We start from the raw sequence: 20915 nt of genomic DNA, 5'->3' as shown, positions 1-20915 counted from the left end.
AAAGGTGGGAAGAGAACAGGGCATTGATATTTCTTGGCTTTGAACAGATGGTTTTAGTTTGTGTCCACCAAAGAGGAAGTGAGGTGCAATTTACAGAACACGGGCATTCAGCAGAAGCTGGTAGTACTGGGGACAAAATAAACCCAAGAACTGTTTAGTTTAATTAATCAATTACATGTGTCAAAATCCTATGTGACTTCCTGGAGCTGGACTGCCACTATGGTCCATACGTTCGTGACTTCTAGATTGAGTCACTGCAATGCGCTCTCGATGGAGCTACCCGTGAAGACAACCCAGATGCTACAGCTGATGCAGAATGTGGCTGCTCTCATACTTGGCAGTTTTGGCCATGGAGAACATATTAGATCTCTTCTCTGACAACTGCACTGGCTCCCTATTTGCTTCCAGGGGTACACAGCTAGTCTATGCAAAACATGTATATACTACTGTTACTCCATCCTTTCTTCCCTATTTGTTTTCACCTACTCATTGCATCTAGCCTTACCTTAGGGTTTGTGTACATGGTAAAGTTGCACCAGTTTAACTTAAATTGTTTTTTGAACTGATGTCATTAAATTGGTGCAAACACCAGGCTGGACACCATTATTTTTCTTTAAAACTGGATTTGTTCAGTCTAGTTTGAACGGTTGGGAACAAACTTAAGCTAAAGCATAATAAGCCATTCTTAAACCACAGAGTATCCACAGAGGGATTTGCAATGGCTTAACTAAACCAGTGCAAGTTTGTGTGTAGACATGGCTTGAGATTATAAATTCTTTGGAACACAGACCATTCTTAATTTTATATGTTTGAATGTCCCCTAGCACAATGGCGCCCTGAACTAACTGGGCACTGCTTTGATACAAATAATAATAAAGTGCAATTTAGAGTTGTGGCAATCTACTTCCCCCCCCCCCAGTGAGCTGTGACAAGTGAGATCAGGTCAGGGGCTTGAGCTGACCATCCACAGATTTCTCACTTTGGGAAGTGGTGGTTAGATGTTCTCACAGGAGGGCCCTCAACTCTGGAATTCTTTCCCCCCACTCATCTGTCTGTTAGGTCTTGTCCTAATAGGTTCTCTCTTCCCCCAGGCCTGTGAATCAGGTGGGTTTGCTAGGTTTCTCGGTGGGCAGTGCTGTCTGCTCATTGTGAGGAATATCTTGTTTCATCTGTCCCTAGTGAGTGTTTTAAATAATGTGCTAGTACCCTGCTCTAAACAACTGGCTACATCTTGAATTTGAAATTCCTGTCACCGTATACGGGCCCATCTCTCTGAAAATACAGTTAGCAAATAGAAAAAGTGAATACAGCATGAGCCTGAACAGATGTGTATTGAGTAAGAATAACAACAGAGTAAGGAGCTGCTACAAACACATCAACACGATGAGTACAAACATAGTATTTTATTTTTAAAATTAAAAAGAAAATGGGAAACATCTTCCTAACACAAATTTAACATGAAGCCCTTTTTTCCTTTGTTTCATTCATTGCTAGTCAGTTTCTCTGGAATTTGAAAGTAATCTGAAAAGCATCTTTTTAAAATTAGGTGAATTCTATTTTACAAAATTCTTTATGATGTATAAAGAAGACCTGGAAATTGTCTATGGTGTTTATGTTGTATGTGGGTTTTTTTCCTCTTCGGATTGCTGTTTATATCTTTAAAATATTAGATATGTCAAATCTGATCTGTCCTGGTTTGGGTTTTACTAGCACTCAGAACTTCATTTAAGGTTGGGGGACTGGGGTGGGGAGTTCTGATCTTTAACAAAGAAACACTTTCTACAAAGTTTTCATTAGGCATTGGTATTAAACCCAAATATTTTAAAGAGTTTAACTAAATCAGATCCCTTCCCTTTTCATTTCTTCAGCTGTCAGTTTCTTGAGATGTCATAATTACATTTGTTCTAATCCCTAGTCAACCTAGAATGTTTCAGAGTAGACAAAATTTGAATTTCTGATGTGAAAACTAGCAGGGAAAAATAACTCTTTCAGGTCCTCTTTGTTCATTAAAAGGAAGAAGGTGTAGAGCGTGGGGGGGAGAAAGCAAAAGCTAACTTTTTTTACGTTACCTTTAAGATCTGACTCAGCCAAAATATTGGCCAACCATTAAATATGCTCCTTTCTACCTCCCCGGATATAAAACAACTATTTGTTTTTTGCCATGAAATATCAACCTATATTAATTAAAAACAACAGTGCCGTGACAAATATTTAAATAGCTACATTGGAAAGTATGCATCTTTTCTGCACTAAATAACATTAATAAGGGTCATTTTCAGAAAAAAGATGTAGCAGTTCAGTCTAGCCAACAAACACCTTTTCAGAATTAGCTTTATAATACGCTTCTGAATGGAATCCTGATGCTGTTGCTAGAACATTTCAAATATGCCAGATAACAATGTGATTACTAAATCATAATATGTAGGAGGCAAAAAATGTTTCCTACAAGTAAGGTGATCTCTTTGCCAAGTGTGCATTCCCCATCACCCTTCAATATCTTTGGAGAGTTAGTCACTGTATTCAGTTTCTTAAACCAATACAATTTACAAAGACCCCCAAATGGGAAAGGAATGACTGAGCTTATGTTTTGCCTTGTATTTGATATGTGAAAAGTTACTTCTGGCTTTATGGAAGAAAAACTCTTGGAAGTGGCTTTCTTGTTGCATTTGTTAGCTTACCAAGATTTGAATTTGTTGAAGTGTTATCAGCTTGCAAGATAAAGCAACATGTTGGTTGATCTTTAAAATAAGATAACAAACATGCCATTTACAATGAAAATACAAATCATTTTTATATAACAGAAAAACTGCTGAGATATTTTTGTTTTTTGAAAATATTAATCTGGAAACCCAAACCTTTAGCTGAAATGGTTTCTTGGTTGCAAATGATTAAGGATCTGAGTCAAAACCCATTGAATCAGTGGGAACCAGGCCCTACTTTAACACCTTAAAATCTGAGATTTTATTTTGTACATCACTTTTTTGTTAAAGACACTTAACATTTTAAACCAAGTATGGTCTTCTTCAAATTTTGTAAGTTACATAGTTATTGAGGTTAATCAAACCGAGAGAAGAAGTGAGGAACTTCAGAGGGACTGACTTAACCAAACTAAGTGAATACGGAACGTGATGGCAGAGGAAGTTCAGTGTTGATGAATATAAAGTAATGCACATTGGAGGGAGGGGGAAAAATTGGAACTCTCATACCCCTCACTGGCTTTTAAATGAATTCTATCATTGTAGAAAGGAAATGGAGCATCACAGTGGACAGCTCAATAGTAAAAAAGAAAAAGCAAAAAAGCAAATGATGCTAGGATGCATAAGAAATGGCATGATGAATAGTATGTAGAGTATTATAAGGCCATTGAATGAATGCAGCCTCATCTAGAATATTCTATGCAGCACTGCTTACCCCATCTCAAAAAGGCTATTGCAGAATTAGAGAACCTTTAGAGAAAAGTGAGAAGAATAATTAGGGGCATGGAGAAACTCTCATAGGGAGAGAGTGGAAAGATTGGGATAGTTTACCTTAGGAAGGAGATGAATAAGAGGGGATGTGATAAAAGTATATAAAATAATCTCTCTCCTTTCTAGAGCATACACTAAGGTTTGTGCTTCCTTGCTCTCATAACACAAGAACAAGGGGCTAGTCAATGACATTCAAAGGTGGCAAATTCAAAGCAAATAAAAGGAACTATTTCTTCCACACAATGTATAATGTGTGGAACTCAATGCCACAGGATGTCAATTACCAAGATTCAAAGAGAGATTGGTCATTTATATAGATAAGTATATTAGTTAATACTAATCTATATGTGCTAATACAGATAAGTCATATTAGTGAATACTAACAAGAGTGCTAGAAGGAAGATAAATCCTCATGCTTCAGGGTTTAAACCGATATCTAATGATTAGAGATTAGAATAAGAACTTAATTGAGGTTAATTTATCTTACATCTGCTTACTGTGGGGTTTCTTGCATCTTCCTCTGTAGCATCTAAGGACCATGGGTCTGATCCACTATCTCAATTCCTATGTTCCTATCTTATAGGAAATTAAGCTTTTGAAATTGTTTCCTAAATACACAAAATGGATCAATGGAGAAAGTGGCACATTATGGCCCACATAAATAAATGTGTAAAAATATTTTTGAAAACCATTTTTAGCATAATGATTTAATCACAGAATCAGAGAAATTAGAGATGGGAATGGCAATGATCTTGCCCATCCTTTACCAATACTGGATTGTTCCCGACAATGTTATGTATTCTTGAGTGCTCTGGTCAGAAGACCTGCATTTTTTTGCTCTTTAATTATGGGTGTCTTTCAGAAAGCTCCAGCCTTGTCCTTCACTGAATCTTGTTCATACGGCGTCCAATCCCTTAAGATGCTGAGCAACCTCAATTCCATTGATTTTTTTTTAATTGCACAAAATATACTTTTCAAAAATCTATTCCCATTGTACTGCTGCAGTCTAGCAATTTATTCCCCTATGTTACATTCAAAAAGCTGGTGGTTTAGCGCTTGGCTTCCCTATTACTTACTTACACATTCTGACTATTTTAGATATTTGCATAGTTCTCATCACTATAACATCTACGTACTCAATAGATTTCTGTATATTAATAACAAATGGACTCTCGATTGCTTTACTTTCTCTCCCATTGCTGGATTCTCTATTTCCTGTCACGAAGCTGTCCTGTATGTGTTGCCCATTTTCAGTTGCTCCTTTGGGCTATCTGTCGCTCTCACTCCATCTGTTCTTGTCTGACCTCAGTTTGTCTGAGATCTCTCTTTCCTCACCCCTAACCCTACCCAAAACAATACTCAGCCAAAAGCTCCTGGGCAGGGTCACACACACCTTTTGTTTTAGGTGGGATTTATGCTTACAGTTAAGTTAATTGAAGAGTGAATTCACACCTACCAATTTCAATGAGCTTTTAACTGAACTCATAACAAGGTTTTGTCCAGCTCATAACACCCCCTACATCAGCTTCATTCATCCTCCTGATGAGGCCTAAAATGATGACACCAAGCAAACAACCCAGCCAAACAAAAAGAAAAGAAATAATTTAATAAATTATAAATAATACACAGTTAACTATTTACATATGTATAAAATATTTCTGTTAGAATAGCTTAAAATCACCAACCTACAAGCATTTTATTCCCACCCAAATCTCTTTGCGGCTTTTCTCTCCCTGGGTTTCCCTACAGTCAGCCCCTGAGAAACGCCTATTGTTTCTGTGGAATTTGCTGGCTGAGGCAAACCCTGCCCATTTTGTTCGAATGGGAGTCTCACCTCTGTAACAACTTTTCCAGCCTCAACGTCCACAGCTACATTCTCTGATTCAGTTGGCAGCCAAGCTGAAATTCTGTCCCCCTGATACCATCATAGAGAGCCATTATGGATAACTGTGGGTTTAGCCCTGGGACCCAACTGAATCCTGTACACCACTTTGTTGATTTGGGTCAGTACGGTGTAGGCTTGCCCTCAGTCTCAAGGTTTATACAGTTTAGGGCTCTTACCCTTCTTTCTTCTAGGATTGTGGAGGCAGACCAGGTCCTGTCTTTTAAAAATTTCCCCATATGACGTGACCTCATACTGCCTTTTCACTTTGTCAGAGGCTACTCTCAACATTTCCCAAGCAAAAGTGTGAATGTTTTCAATGTTGGCTTGTATGGTTTCTACACAGTCCAAATATTCAGCTCCCTTAGTTCCTCTTCAGGGACTCCATACAAGAGATTTTCTAGGGTCCTTAACTCACGCCTAAACATGAGGAGTAGCTATCTAAAGGAATGGGATATGCTAGTCCCAGTCCCTTTGGGGGGTGCTGTTCTATAAAGGTAGCCAGCTGAACCCCCACCCCATTTGTTTGATTCCTAGATAAGTGAGCAATCTAAAGGTTTTAAAGTACAGTATCACTATACAGTATATAGATCCAATTAATAAGCATCATTAGAGCATACCATTCCCAGCACATATATAAGCTTATACTGTAATGCACACATTTTGATAAGTCTGCTTTTCAATACCTTCATGATTATATTGCACACTCTCAAGGTGATATGGTCCAGGCATTGTGATGTAATCCCTTCTCTTAGAAAATACAGGGAGTTGAACTTTCACCTTTGAATCTGAAAAATGTCACCATTGAGCCTGAGTATGATTTTTGATTTATCCAAAGAATTAGATCTGTGACACATGGCTTGTATGCACATGGACACATGCTCTATACTAGATGATATATCGTTGGTACTCTGCACTATGTTTGTCAGACTGACATATGTACGTGTACTTAATGCAAAAATATGATGGCAATACAATCTCATTGTAGAGGCTATAAATACATGCAATAAGTCAGAAAATTCAAATTTCTCACATTAACTGCTAATTGGCCTTCCTGTACACAGAACTGTGGTTTATTGTACTTTATATGGCATTACATATGTGTCTTAATCTGCATGTACAATATGGCTGAGTGATGGCTCTTGGCACCATAAGCTAATTGCCGTATTTTAGTGTATTTAAAACTTCATCAATAACTTTACATCAGCATAGTTTGTTGCATTAAAGGTCATTGGTATTATTTAGGAAATTAAAGCAAGGGGGGGAAATTGATGAGAAGGCAAAATAATGGTATGAATGCATTTCTTTGAGCACCATTAAAATGTATTTAATTGTGCAATGTAGCAATCCTATATGTGGAACAGGGTGTTCTATTGCCATAGATCTACCCACAAGTTCACCTAGAAATACATGATAGTCATGGAATACCATATTAATTTCAGAATTTAAGCATAGGTTTTCCATACTGATCTGTAGATGGGAGACACTTAGCTAAAAACGAACTATGCTATAGTCGCCACGCCGGGTTCCCTGCATCCATAAAAAGCCTCAGTTGGAGATATGCCTTTTTCTGTAGTGAATATAGAACCACCTCTACTTACCCAGAAGTGCAAGTAGGGCGGTACCCACCAGCACGCAGTACCGGCAAGAGATTTTTAGCAGGTACGGGGTACCAGAAAGACTTGGAGCTAGCCCCCCTCCCCTCCGGAGGGGCTGTGGGAGGGGCAGAATGCGGCTAGGGAGGGCATTCATTCTTTAAATGGCTTTAACAGCACAATACATATGCTAACAAACTTAAACAAAGCCTTTGTTTAAGTTTGTTAGCATATGTATTGTGCTGTTACATCGGTCAGGAGTCCTCAAGAGGGGAGCGGTGGAGGGGATGGACAGTGTTTAAGCAGTGTTTTTGATTCTTTCTCCCCGCATTGGTCTGAATTATCCATGACATCCATACTGCATCACATCAAGTCCAAATTATTAGAGGAATGTCTCTGCTTGCACTGACCAGAGGATGTTTGGATTCTGATGTATGCCCAGTTCTGCAGACTTACAGGAATCAGGTGTTGTCCTCAATGTATCTAGAATTCTTCTTTGCAGCCAAACTAGTCTGACATGCATTTTGTTAACTGGCACTGGAGCAGCAAAACAAATACCTCATTTTCCAGCTTTGTGGGTGAGAGAACTATAAGTGAAGATTATAATGCCAGACACTGATGGCCTTAAACCAGCTGCCTCAGGAATCTGCCAAGAACTGTGCTGAAAATATGTTCCTTATCTTAGCAAAGGAGCTAAGACTTATCACACATCTGCCCACCTTTATTCAAATGAAGCTCCTTCTGATCTGACAGCTCAGGCATTGTCAGTTTCATCCAGAACAATTTACAAACTTGGAACCTAATCCTTGTAAACCCTTAATCATTTGATCAATCCCATTGAAGACAATGGGACTATTTGCATGACTATGGATCACTTTTGTGGACTGGTAAGAGTTTCAGGAGTCTGTTCCTATAAAGGAAGCTGAATCCCCCATTGAAATGCAATGTTTGGGCACAATACCATAGAGCAGTTTAGGATACAGTTCTACTTAAAATTTGGCTTTTTAATAAATCATACATATGCTGAAATGGCTCCTCACCCAACTCCCATCTTCCATATAAACAGACTGAATACTACATAGGTGGGGGGAAAACTGAGTAGTTAAGCATGTTGATGTTTGTATATACAAAGGGGAGTGTCGGAGGGGATGGGGAGAGTGTGGGAGCCCCGAGATAGGGGCAGGGCGGGGAGAAATTACATGGAGGGTCATGTGAGGAGATCACGTGTCCCCCACTTCTGGTCCTCCCATGAGTGCAATACTGGCAAGAAAAGATTTCTACTTGCATCACTGTACTTACCGCTTCTAACCCCTTGCATTTTGTGGGGACTTTGGTTTTCTCAGGGCTCTGTGTCCCCCTTTATAAAATGTTGAACTCCTAGTAACTGAGAGGCTTAATGAGAATCTCAAATACTAGGCAAGGAAATCTGTAAAGAAAGGAACCTGTCTTCAGTTTTCCAGGGGACAGAGGATTCATTAAGATACTAAATTCTTATTAGTCATTGCCTGTAGGAAGGCGGTGTGGTTCACCGCCGCCCCGGAGATGGATGAGCTCCACCGGACACCAGAGTGGGCGGAGCCAAAGCACTCCAAGCCCGGCCCCCAGAGCTCACTCGAGAGGCAGTTGCTGGAGAGGCCAGATGCCTCTGATCCCCACTGACACAGCAGCAGGCCTTTGGCCGCTGCTAGGGCCCCGGCTGGGATGCAGTGGAGTGGGAGGTCCTACGTCTCCCCCTCTCCCAGGCCACTCGGAGCCCGAAGCCTGGGTGTGCTATTTATCTGTGTTTGCTCAGCCCCTGCCTGAGGGTCTGAGCCTTAGACTCATTGCTGCCCTGCCCGACCCAGGGCCTGTTGACTATATAAACTTCTGCTCAGCCCCTGCCTGAGTCTTGAACTCATTGCTGCCCCGCCCTGACCCAGGGCCTGAGCCTGCTAACGGGTACCTGTGTTTGCTCAGCCCCTGCCCAAGGACCTGAGCTGTGATTCACTGCTGCCCCGCCCTGACCCAGGGCCTGGGCCTGGGCCTGCTAACGGGTACCTGTGTTTGCTCAGCCCCTGCCCAAGGGCCTGAGCTGTGATTCACTGCTGCCCCACCCTGACCCAGGGCCTGGGCTTGTTACCTTCTAACTGCTACCTCTGTTTGCTTATCCCCTGCCCAAGGGCCTGAGCTGTTACTCACTGCTACCCCGCCCTGACCCAGGGCCTGGGCCTGTTACCTGCTAACTGTTACTTGTGTTTGCTCAGCCCCTGCTGGATGGCTCGAGCCAGGACTCCTGTGGCCTGACTGATTCCCCAAGGGCCAGTGCAGGGACAAGGGAGGCGGTGTGGTTCCCGCCACCCCGGAGAAGGACGAGCCCTGATGAACCCTTTCTACAATGCCCTTAAAACAAAGAGGCAGATGCACAGGTGCTTTCTGTGTACAGCACCTAGGGGCAGATGCCAGTTTTTGTTTCATTTCAGATGCAGGGTGATTCAGAATGATTCACTCTGGTTTCTCTCTCTCTCTCACCCTCACCCCTGGAAATTTTATATTTGTTTTGTTTGCTTTCTTTTTGTTCTTTGTTGCTTTTCCTTAATCTGAAGCAAAGTCACCTGAGTGTAGTTGTTCATATTTTCTCTTTGTATCTGGGAAACATAACTAAGTGATAGGGCAACAAGGCTAGGATTCTAAACCAAGAAAGAGTCCGAGAAAATAAAGACGCACTGTGAAGTTTTCCAGTTAAAAAGAACAATAAAATGGCAACGTAGCCCTTTATGTAAATAGGGAACGTTTCAGTTTAATTAAAGGAGGAAAAATATGAAGCATACAGAATGTTCAGAACAGTATTTTGATGCTAATGTTATCTTTGATAACAGCAAATGATCTTTTTTCACAGCACCAATGGGCCAAGTGACAGCTGCAGTTCTTAAAGACTGATGTTTTCCAACTGGGTGAGATGGAGTAGAAGGAATGAACAGAAGTGCCTATCAAACATGGTGTAGTAGAATGGGGGCTTGATTCTCTACTGCCTTATAGCATGTATAGTCATTTACACCCAGATTTGCAAAGGGAGTACACAGTGGTACCAAGTTCCAATGGTAATGTTTTACGCCCACTTTGCATAGCTGAAAATGACTACACAAAGTACAAGGCAATGGAGATGTAAGCCTAGATTTTCTAAGGGAATGATCTGTTGCCTCTAAGGACCAAAACAGACTGAGAAAATATATCTGAATTTCTGCCCTGACTTTAAAAAGCTTTCCACTACCTTGTTCTTGGTAAAAATTTTTTTACAAAATCCATAAAGAATATATTTGAGGTGTATGTTGCCATGTCACTGTTTCTATACTGTTGCACCTTTACATTTCAGCTTCTTTTGTCTGTTGGAGGCAGATACCATTTATGAATTTTATTTCCAGTTGAGATGCAGGCCAATACAGAGGAACTGCATGCTGTGTTCACTCAGAGACTTTGCTTTTGTTCCTTCTTGTAATTAAAGTCATCTAGCCTGAAAGTATAGGGTTGTTCATAGTGTCTTCAAACATAACAAAGAATTCTGGCAAGGAGGATGGAAGCTGAGGGGGAAGGTGAAGATATCAAACAAAAAAGGAAGAAACAACAAAAGAAAGGTAAAATGGCCAGTTGTACAAATATCAAAAGTTTCTAGTTTCATAAAGGAGGAGGAAGAATTTGGATCATATATTTTCAGAAAACTGAGCAGTAAAATGTTTCAAAGACTTTGCTTGTTGAGCTGTCACTGAGAAAAAGAATACACAATGCTCTTTAATGACGGCTGATGCTTTTTCAGGTTGCCAGAAGTGAGACATATGGACAAACACTCTTGCTGATAAAGACAATTGAGGCATTGGGGAATATATGCTTGCTGCTTATAGATTCCCTGAAGAGACTGTTTAGCATAATGGTCCTCTGTTCATTTCTGAGGAATTTTAAGCATTGTAGGAGAAATTCATGAAACACATTAGGCCTGCTGCTTATTGTGTACCATCAAATATGTGAGTAAAATGCTTTGTGAAGACACTTAACAGGGCATAACAAAACATGAGAATAGAATCCTGCAACATCTTATTGCAAACTTTATTTCATCATCAAGGTCTATACCATAGTCTAACATGTAGAAAACATGTAAGTTGTCAATTAGATTTGTTTTGCAAACTTTTCATTACAAATAAACAGAATTGTTGATAGTGCAAATTATTTTCAGACATACTGATTATAAGAGAGCATGATTGATTATAAAAGAATACAGCAAAGTAGAGACAGGCCAGGTGATTTATTTGTAACAGATTTACCAAAAATCTAGATGAAACTAGCAGAGTACAGAATTAACAAATTTTTATGCTTCCTCTGTTGCATCTACACTGGCAATTTTCAAGAAACAGCCTATCGCCAGAGCAGCTCCACTGGTGCTAGCAAAGGTAGGAATGATAATATAGACAAGCCATGGTACTAGAAACACCTTGTCTACACTAGAGGTCCCATGAGGGCTAACCATGGTGCAGAAGAATCCCCACATAAGAGTTTTTAGCTACAATTCATGAATGTAGACTGGAGCTGGTTGGAAGAAGAGATTTATTTGCAGAAAAAATTGGTGAAAATGAAAAAAATCTAAATTTTCCATGGAAAGTTTTTATTTTTCAGAAGAAATTTAAATATTGAAACATCAATGCCAAAAAGAAATATTTCAGCCAAAATATTTCAATTTCAAAATGCTGCAATGTTTGTCGCATGCTCCAATTCTCCTCTACAGGCCAGGCTTGCTGGTTTCACTACCTCTCCTATGATGCTTCACAGGAGATGTCAGCTTGGGACAATGGTCCATAAAGAAGAATGGGGACAGGAGGTAGTCAAACTATAACTCCCACGAACACTGTTGCAGAACTTTCAAATGAAAATATTTCAGTTTTTGGCCAAAATATTTTGATTTTCAGCATTGTTTAAAAAATTTAATTCTCCATGGAAAGCAGATGCGTCACCAAAAATTTCATTTAATTGAAACCCTAATTTTCCATTTGAAAACAGTTTTAATGGAAAAGTTTTGATTGTCTCTAGTACAGATGTGACAACCGGCCTGTTCACTGACACACCAGGTCTGAACCAGGGACTCCAGGGCTAAAAGCAAGTACTACTACAGCTTGAGCTAAGGAGCCATGGTTCTCTAGCTGGGGGGCTGTAACCACTCCCCTCTGTGAATCAGTAGTGTGGGGGACCTGTAAGACACACTCAGCAATGAGTCACAAAGACACAACATTAGCAGATTTGATTTTAAGTTACGTTGATGTAAAATCAGGAGTGGAATCCATGGAATTCCAGTGGGGTAAAACTAGCATGAGAGAGCTCTGGCCCAGAAATGTCTAACATGTACAATGCAACAGGGGGTCCTGTGGCACCTTTGAGACTAACAGAAGACTTCTTGCATCTGAAGAAGTGAGGTTCTTACCCACGAAAGCTTATGCTCTCAGTACTTCTGTTAGTCTCAAAGGTGCCACAGGACCCTCTGTTGCTTTTTACAGATTCAGACTAACACGGCTACCCCTCTGATACTTAACATGTACAATGTATTTGGTTTGGTTTGTTTTTTAATAGCTGACCGAGCTAAACACAGCCTGTGAAGAAAGAGAGTCAAAATGGGTTTTGTTGATCCTCCAAATCACACTGGGTAGACTCAGCCCGTTAGGGTAACAGAACGAATACCGAGATTAAACTCAAATCAAAACCCAAAAATTTTCACAAATATGAAAAATTTCACACAAGATCACATTATTTAGCACGTCCTAAATCCCATACTGGGTCACCAAATTGTTACATAGCTTAAATTTTGTTGTAGCTAAATCAGGTTATGTGTAAACATACTTTTCCAACATAGCGGACCGCCCTGTATGGAGAGGGCCAGAAATGGCAGATGTGTCAAATAGTTCTTCTATCCCTTGCTATTTGACCACTCAGGCCAGTTTATTGGCAAAAGCCCCTAAACCAACTGTTTTCTATTGCAGACAAGGAGTGGTTTTTCAGCTTCAACATCAACCGTTATCATATTATTCACAAATAACTAAGCTGCAAGAAATTCTGCCTGATTTTATTAGTTCGTGGCTTACTGAGAGAGCATTCCATGTTCCTTCAAAGTGTGTGCAATGGGAAACCAGCCCATTCACTCTGTCTTGCATATGCAATAGAGCCGGAGGGACAGAGATGATTTCCATGAGATAACCACACTTTAGGACTGTTAAAAATATGAAATGCAACCTCACACGTAGACACTGCTATGGTCTGTACTGTCAGTGTTTAGTTTGCAAATGAGCATGGCCATTGCTAATAGATCATGATAGGTCTCTTTCAAACATTCTCTGCATTTCTGTGTATTTTATTTGAGTTTTAAGGGAAAGCAAAGTTGGAGGCCTAAGGGGTTTATTTGTACAGGATATAATTATTGATGACATCCTAGAGACAGATCATGTCTTACCATTCATGAGTGTGCAAGGGGGCAAGGATTGCTCAGAGCTAGTGCCTACAGGAGTGCAATCATCCCCTTGACACTTGACCATGACCTTGCCCCCCGCCCCCTGGCCAACAGAGCTGACTCCATATGCTTGGGAACTCAAACTACACACTTTAAAAGGGTGCAGAGCACTGTTCTGTCTCCCACCATTCCCTCCCAGAGACACTGTTTCTACTGTACCTCAGGCACCCCTCCAGGAGCTCCCACTGAGCCCGTGTATCTCACTTCCTCCCCGTGCTGCTGAGCTGTGCCTTGAAGGCAGGTTCCAGCCATTAAAGCTTGGAAAGGGTTTCAAAGTGGCTTACTTACTGTGTGGGTGGGTTCTTATTTTGATTTACCAGATTAAATGAATAGCTGTTCTCTGGAATTTGTGGGGGTTATCTTTTTACCTCCCCAAAAATATAACTGAATTTGAGACAGCAGATTAGAATACAAGATGTTAACTAAAACTTGTGGCACCTTAGAGACTAACAAATTTCCTCATTGTTTTTGCTGATACAGACTAACACGGCTACCACTCTGAAAGATATTAACAAAACACAGTCTCCGCTCATATTGGTATTGAGTTCATTTGTACTGCTGTAGGGCACTAATGTTCTAATCAGTTTCAGCCTCATTTTCACTGTAAAATTACTCTGATATAATCACTGCTTTTCTTCTCTTGCTGTTATTTTGGTTCCAAAAAAGATAAAAGTTCTGTAGCTTTCATTTTTAATAGTAGCTCTGACCTGGCCTGGCTTCCTAGGACTGAAGTGTGTCCTGACAAACCAGATTGTTGAAGTTAATTATTAAAAAGGATACTGTCAAGCTATTTTGCTGACTTTAAGAATCCGTTTTCTCATACTTGGTTATTATAACCCCTTGGAAACCTGAGATTGTTTATTTTCCTTCATTGTTGGGAGGCTTGCTAATGGGTTAGGTTAGTAATGTCATGTAAGTATATATTCCAGATACCTATGCTGCAGCCCGTAGCCTTTGGAACTTCATGGTGATAGCAGGATGGAACTAAGATCCTCCCAACCTCCTAAAGAGGAATCTGTCAGCTATTGAATCAGCATACAATAGCAATCCCACATTTGCACTGCTACTGTCCAGTAGAGGGCAGCAGTACACATCCACATTAGTTCATTTCTATTTTATGGCGAATCAGTGTCCATTCCTTAGTTGAGGTGATATAGCTTCTTCTGACAAGCGTAGATCCCGATCCTGCACATAAGGACATGCTTAGCTTTACAATTGTGAGCAGCCCTGCCGATTTCAATGTGGTAGAAAAGTTAAGCATGTGCCTGAATGTTTGCAGGATCAAGGTCTTAATGATCACTTTTCATCTACCTTCCCAGAAAAGAAATCACTTCCTTTGAAACTTCACAAGCTACATCTCATCTTAGGGTGTGGAAACTTTGGGGGGGAAACCAACAGGAAAGGGGTTTTAAAGTTATGGTGTTTTCAAAAAAATCCCTGCAGGATTATTTTGAAAAATACCTTATGTTTTGGGGTTCACTGTCTCTCCAAAACATCTTGGCCTACAAGCTCAAGCTTATTTTGTTGGCCTTGCTGAGAAGTACCTTGTCATTTTTTGTGGGGAGTGTAATGGGGAATTACAAAGATGTATAATATAAAGAGCTCATGGTGGGGTATAACATACTCCATGCTAAGGCTGGCACAGACGGGACTAACTAGGGACTTAATAGAGCAATGATATAAAGAAGTCAGGGGTGGGTCCCTAAGAGGAAGAGAAAACTCCCTTTGACTGCCCAGCCAGGAAGCAAAATCAGGAAGCATCCAGGGCAGGAATAGAAGCAGGAGTAGCTGGGCATTGATCATCTTGCTTACACTGAAACTACACCCATTAATTGCCTTTGTAAGTTAAGGGCTGTTTGTTTTTCCCATGGATAAAGAAAGTCATTGTTCATTTGCTGTTTACTCCTTTTTCTGGCCGAGCTTAAGAACACACTGGGCCTGACTTCTTATACATTGGGCCAGTGTGGCAAGGTACCTGCACAGAACCGGGGGGACATTTAAGTGGCAAGTTGCAGTATTTATTTTCCCCCGTGTTGCAATTTTATTCTGAAACCTGTGGCTATGGGTTCAGCCACACGCCTACACAGCTCTTTCATACGCAGCAACACTTACAATTAATTTTTAAACTGTTAGAAATCTAAACTGACTTGCTGTTGTCTTCAGACTGTGCTCCTGCAGTTAACCTGCACCAGATACAGCGGGGGAGCATGGGAGGGGGCAGGAGCCTATGGGGAAAAGCAGAAAGGTAGGCATTTGGCAGAGGTATGGAGGGAGGCATGGGAGGATGTGGAAGACTGGAATGAAGATGAAATGGGGGGGGGCCAAATGGAGGCGTGGCTGCGGCATACGTGTGTCCCCAGTGATCTCAGAATGGGAGGGGCCTTGGGGGAGGCAAGAGGAGCAGGAATATAAATCACAGGAGACTTGTAGGACATAAAGAGGGACTGAGGGGCTGCAGAGAATGTGGAAAGATAGAGGAGTGGCATGGAAGGGGATGTCAGGAACTGGGAGAGTGTGAAATGTGCTATAGGTGACTTGGGGAGGACAGGTGCAGGATGCAGGGTATCATACAACATGTACTGGAGGGCAGGGAAGACAAAAGAGAGACTCAGACTGTAAGCTCTTTGGGGCAGAGACCATCTTTTTGTTCTGTGTTTGTACAACACCTAGTACAATGGGGTCCTGGACCACGACTGGGGCTCTACAATACCACCACTACCAGTAATAATAATGTGGATGGGAGGCTAGGGAGGGATGAGTCCTTCATACACGGTAACTCTTTGTAAACCTGTTTTTTTTTTAAATATAAAACTTGAAGCACTTAAAGAATTTGGTGTCAACAACAGCCTCCCTTCCTTCTTCCCCATGCCCTGGATACCTCATGTGTATAATTCCTTCTGTAGGAGGGGAATCCCCAGTAGGGAGGCTCATATGGTAAGTCAGAGCAGCCCCCCGCCACTTTGATGCCAACCTGACTTAAATTGTTGTTGTTCATTTACAAAAAACAAACAAACAAAACACTGCACAGAAATGACCGACCACAAAACCTTTGATTTCTTAAGAAAGGGTAAAAGTTAGAAGTGTGTTCCAGTGGAGTCCAGCTAAAACTTCCCCATAGCTTTATTTTAAAAAAACTATTAATGTCTTGAAATGTACAGGTAAGGAATCCAGTCAGTTTCCCACTGCTATATCCTCCGTCTCCCACTATCTCCCCACTTGACTCTTACCTCTCACCCAATCTTAATTTTGCTCTCTAAACCTTGCAGAAATATATAGCAAAGGTCAAAATAATGCATTACTAGATTATAAAATCCCATTTTCATTGAATGAAGTTATTTCCGATGTTAGAGTAGAGCAACAGCTCTGCTATAATTAAGGTTAAGTACTGTACTATTAACATACTGCCACATTACTCATTGCAAACAACTGTGTCAAATTCTCTGCAAGTGTAAACTGATACAACCAATGGAGCTGTGCCAATGTACATCTGCAGATTTTAGCACATCAGGTTTAGATTGTTGCACAATATAACTTAAACTACAAATCTGCATGCTTTATATTCACTTCTATATAGCTATCCCACACTAACATTTCAGAACATCAAACAAGTCATTCCAATTCTAGTCTTCTGAGCCACTACATATAATATCATAAGAACTTTGACATAACTTAATGTACTCTGGAACTATATTTCTTTTGAAATTTTTACTGTGTATTTGATAAGCATGATATAAAATCACTGTATTTCCATTACAGTACAAAACAGGAGTGTAAATTTAAGTTACTGGGTGTAAAGTGGGTGTAAAGTGCAAGTTACTGGGTGCAGAGTGGTAATGGTGAATGATGAAGGCTTATATTGCTGCGGGAGTCTTTAATAGTTCATTTCCAAACTCTTTAAAGTGTGGGAGGTTTTGTTTTTTGTTTTTAATTTGGAACATTGTCTAGATTCCAAGGCACAAAGAGGTGCACACCCTGACCCTTACGGGGCACTGCCCACGGGACCGCCACAGAGATTTTTGGATTCGCAGGACTGAGCCAAATGTGGAAATTTCACCACACGACGCCTGGTGTGACGCCATCAGCTGTGGTTACTCTGCCTGGCACAATGGTCCTCAGTAGACTGAGAATTTGATTATGATGATTGGGACTTCACTGAAACACACTTTTACCCTTAACTCATCTTAAAGTTTATTTGGGAATATAAATATAAAATGTTATTAATTGCAATTTCTCTCTCTGAGGCCTGAGCAATTTTCCAGCTCTTGTTTCTAGTCTTGCAGACTCATTTAATATCAGATCTTGTGTGGTAAGTTATTTTATGGCAAAGATGGTACTGAAATGCATGTTACTAATTACTGAGAACAAAGCATGTTACATGACACTAGCCAGAGAGAGCCTTGCCCAAAGGGTCCCACAGGGATACACATGTAAGGTTAACTCTGATATTTCATGACTTACGTGTTTAACCATGCAACATTAATGTTCTCTTTATGTGTTTCGTATAGATATTGTGTACTTGTGTGCACACATAAGACATATACATTGAAACATTGATTTATCAGGTTTACATGTGTGGTAGGTACCTACATGCATAGGCGGCAAGTTCTATGGGCCCGTGGTGCTGGAGCAACAGGAATATTCCTGGCCCGGGGCCTGGCTCCAGCAATGTCTCTCCCTTGGCCCCACCTTCAGCCCCTGGGTGCTTCCCCTCGTGCATCCCCCGGGTGATTTAAAACGGGCTGGAGCCCCCGCCCCCCACCAGCAGTGCAATGGAGCTGAGCGGCTTCCTGCCTGCTTGCTCCACGTGGCTGCCGACCCCTCCCTGTGGCCCCTGGGTGGGGTGGGACTGTGTCTACGCATGCTGCTTCCACCCCAAGCGCCCCTACGGCCAATAGGAAGCTGCGGGGGCGGTTCCTGGGGGTAGCAGTGCAGAGAGGCCTCCCGGCCCACACTGCCTAGAAGCCCCAGGTAAACGCCGTGCCCCATCCCCGCCTTCCACAGCCTGCACCCCCACCCTTTTCCCACACACCCCCTCCCACTCCCAAACTCTCTTCCAGAGCCTGCACCCCCGCCCTCCACACCCCCTCCCATCCCCAAACTCCCGTCCAGAGCCTGCACCCCACCCCCAGGCCAGAGTCTGTACCCAAACTCCCTCCCAGAGTCTTAGGCAGGTGAGGGGGGGCAGAGTTTGGGGGGGTGGGCTCTGGGCGTTCTGGGCACCACCAAAATTTCTATAAACCTGCCGCCCCTGCCTACATACTTATTGGGGTAATTCCTCTACCCTGCCTGCTCCATTCTGGCTGGCAAGTATGCTAATGAAATGCACAAGAATCCTGCACTCTGTGCACTTCCGAGAGCAGCAATCTTTTATATTTTAATATCCCTCGGCTTAGCAGGATAGTTACAATGATGGGACAGCTCTATCACAAACACACCTAGCCCCTGCCCTTGGTGTTGTCAGCTATTGTGTTGTGTAAGCATTTTAACAATGCTGTAAACCTTGTTTTGTGAATCTTTCATGAGCTGGCAATTAAAGCATAAAAAAACAGTAACAATATGCACTTCTCTAGCACTTTACACCAAGGAGTTCAAAGACCCTGACAAATTCTAATTCTCACAGCATCTCTTTAAGGTAGCTAAGTACTATACCCATGTTATAAACAGATAAACATGGGCCCTGTCTACAGGACAGGAATATTTCAAATCGTTTTCCTGGCTGCTAACACTGTTTCAGCTCTGCCAGTATTAACCCCACAGGGACCCCTCCTGTGGATTACCCAACGTCTGCTGCCACTGTTCTAAGCACCATGTTATCTAATGCTGCTCACAGCAAGCCAGGATGCTTAAAACAATGGTGGCAGGTTTTTTAGTCTATGTTTACGCTACAGTGGCACAGCTACAGCACTGCAGCTGTGCCACCATAGCATATAGACATGCTACAGTGATGCAAGGGTTTTTTCTGTCACTGTAGTTATCCGCCCCTCTGAGCAGTAGTTTAGGTGATGGAAGAATTCATCTATCGACCTAGTGCTGTCTACGCTGGGACTCAGGCTGGCTTAATGACGTCTCTCAGGGATGAGCAATGTAGCTAGGGCAACCTAACTTTTAGGTGTAGATGTTGCTAATACTGGTAACGATGAACTGATGTTAGCAACTGGGAAAGCTGTGAAAAAATTTGCTTAGGACAGGTCTACACTAAAAAGTTAAGTCGACCCAGATAGGTGTCTCAAGGGTGTGAAAAATCCACATCCTGGAGCAACGTAGGTTAGCAGACCTAAGCCCTAGTGTAGAGGTCATTAGGTGGATGGAAGAATTCTTCTGTCGACTTAGCTGCAAGCTCTCCGGGAGATGGAGTAATTACAGTAATGGGAGAACCCCTCCCATTGCTGTAGTGAATGGCTATACTGAAGTGCTACAGTGGCGCAGCTGTACCAGTGTAGCAGTTTAAATGTAGACATAGCTGAGTGTAGACAGGGTTTAGATGTTGTGACATTCCCAAAGTCACACAGTGAGTCAGTGCCAGTACTGTGCTTTAAGTCAGTGGTTTTCAAACTTTTTTTTCTGGCAACTCAGTTAAAGAAAATGGTTGATGCCCGTGACCCAACAAAGCTGGGAATGAGTCTAGAGTGTGGGAGGGGCTCGGGGCTGGGGCAGAGGGTTGGGGTGCGGGGGTGAGGGCTGCAGGGTGGGGCCAGGAATGAGGGGTTCAGGGTGTGGGAAGGAGCTCTGGGCTGGGGCAGGGGTGTGGGAGGGGGTCACGGCTCTGGGATGGGGATGCAGGCTCTGGGGTGGGGCCAGGGATGAGGAGTTTGGGGTGCAAGAGGGGGGTCAGGGTTGGGGGGGCTCAGGGCTGGGGCAGAGAATTGGGGTGTGGGCTTACCTTGGGCAGCTCCCGGTCAGCGGTGCAGCGGGGGTGCTAAGGCAGGCTTCCTGCCTGTCCTGGCACTGCGGACCACGCTGCACCCCGGAAGTGGCCAGCAGCAGGTCCAGCTTCTAGGGGGAAGCGCACAAGTGTCTCTGCGTGGTTCTCACCCACAGGCACTGCCCCCCCAGCTACCATTGGCCAGGAACTGGCCAATGGGAATACTGAGACGGTGCTCGGTGCAGGGACAGCGTGCAGAGCCCTGTGGCCCCCCAGCCTAGGAGCCGGACCTGCTTCTGGCCACTTCTGGGGCACAGCACAGTGTGAGAACAGGTAGGGACTAGCCTGTCTTAGCCAGGCAGCACCGCTGATGGGACTCTTAATGGCTCGGTCGGCGGTGCTGACCAGAGCTGCTGTGACCCAGTGCCTTACATTCCGTGACCCAATACTGGGTTGCAACCCACAGTTTGAAAACACTGCTCTAAGAATTTAAACAGCCCTCTCCTTTTGTTACAAAGGCCAATGTCTTATTGACAAGGAAAATTCCTAGTGTGGGTGCATTTTAAGGAGTCAAAGTCCTTTTGCAAACAATACT

This window comes from Trachemys scripta, chromosome 2 (assembly GCF_013100865.1).
Source record: "Trachemys scripta elegans isolate TJP31775 chromosome 2, CAS_Tse_1.0, whole genome shotgun sequence".
NCBI classification, from domain to species: domain Eukaryota; kingdom Metazoa; phylum Chordata; order Testudines; family Emydidae; genus Trachemys; species Trachemys scripta.
Note: the sequence above shows the minus strand (reverse complement) of the source record.